Source organism: Etheostoma spectabile, chromosome 12 (assembly GCF_008692095.1).
Source record: "Etheostoma spectabile isolate EspeVRDwgs_2016 chromosome 12, UIUC_Espe_1.0, whole genome shotgun sequence".
NCBI lineage: Eukaryota > Metazoa > Chordata > Actinopteri > Perciformes > Percidae > Etheostoma > Etheostoma spectabile.
This window is the reverse complement of record NC_045744.1, coordinates 25,863,370-25,865,018: the sequence shown is the minus strand read 5'-3', so window position 1 is coordinate 25,865,018 and position 1,649 is coordinate 25,863,370. Positions and strand designations below refer to the sequence as shown.

At 44.4% G+C, this 1,649-nt stretch overlaps 1 protein-coding gene across 3 annotated transcripts in view; it reads left to right on the top strand.

Annotated features, from left to right (window-relative positions):
* The window catches only part of pde4ca (phosphodiesterase 4C, cAMP-specific a), a 60,000-nt gene that overhangs the window by 13,658 nt on the left and 44,693 nt on the right, over positions 1-1,649 (top strand). The gene's annotated exons all lie outside the window — the stretch shown is intronic.

The window sequence follows — 1,649 nt, the reverse complement described above, 5'->3', positions numbered from 1 at the left end:
CCCCCAACAATATAGCATACGTCTCCTCTACAACACCATGGATGACGAGAGATACATTTTGGAGGTGGAAAAACATAACATAACAGACATCACAGAGAAGGCATGGAGTTTGAGTGCAGGAGTGCTTGGATTGGAAGGTGGACACTAGCTTAATAAACACGTGATTGTCCTGTAAAGTACTTGTAGAGACAATATAATCTGCGAGTCAGCCAGCAAGAGGCTTTGCTTCTGAGGCGCTCCAGGTGTGATATGGTGCGTGGCGGACGACGGAACAAAACCGGCTCGCAGCACAGACGCCCAGTGGAAAATCAGAGTTAGAGATTTTTATGGGTCCGTCTGGGTTTTGGGCCGGAGTCATCTGTACCCTTTGTCCTCCCTGATGGCCAGGCTGTCATGGACAGTAATAAACCTCAGATGTCTTGTAATGGACACTTCCTGTCTGCCTTCTCTCTCACATTATGCAAAATGTCCTTCCATTCTAATCACATGTTCTCTTTTTCACAGTCACCAATTTGACGACACCAAATCTTTGTTTAACAGTAAAAAAGGATATTGTGCGGCTCAGATGGATTATATTGTGGCATGAGAGGAGAACTCAATATTAAAAATTGAATTACACACACAATATTGAAGTATTGATTGACCGGTGAACTATTGTGACTGCTGGCATGGAGGCAGGCTGGTGACATGAAAACTGTACACACTCTCATAGAAACAAACTTGTACTTGTAACACTCTAATATAGCTCTTTTTCTTCTTTCTTTCTCTTCTTCTTTTCCGCTTTCACCTCAACTCTATTTGTCCTACTTTAACCCCAGTGCTGTTCAGAGTTGTCCACTTTCTCTGTACTTTCTATCTCTCTCTCTCTCTCTCTCTCTCTCTCTCTCTCTCTCTCAACCAACCAGCTCCCCACCCTTCTCTCTCTCTCTCTCTCTCTCTCTCTCTCTCTCTCTCTCAACCATTCAGCACTCCACCCCTTCTCTCTCCCTCCACCATATGCCTCTCTCTCTCTCTCTCTCACTCTCTAGGGAGATAGTGTTGTTGTTGTTTGTTGTATAAAGCCCAAATTTGGTCCCACCACTCTAAAGAGAGAAGAGAAGAGATAGCAGGAGTCAGTTATGGCCCACTGACAGGGGACTACATGGGACGGCCCACTCCAGAGAGCATCTGATGGGATTATAACTCTTTCCAGCTCACTTTTTTCCCCCCACTAAGAATAACTCTGTTTGGTGGTGCAGCATCACAGAGGCAACCCAATGTTCAGATGGACATCTTTGTCTCAAGTTTGTTGGACCTGATTTTTAAAGACAGAAAAAAACCTTGGAGCCATTGCTGAGGAATTTCTTTTCTTTGCTGCTCAATCTTTCTGTTTTCCATTTAGGAGTACGTGGAGAGAGAAAACACACACGAGAGAAGTGTTTGTCTTGGCAAGTGTGTGGTGGACTGAAAGGAGAACGAAAAAGGAAGTTGTCCCAGATGAGCACTGACAGCTTATCCCACACTCAATTCCACCTAAATTTGATTCAGCCCCATATTTTCACTGTCAGTGAGATGACTGGCTCACTTGTCTCCAACAGTCAAGATTCGTTGCCTTTTTAGGATCTTCACAGACGCTTACACACTCACACAACACATATACACACACACAC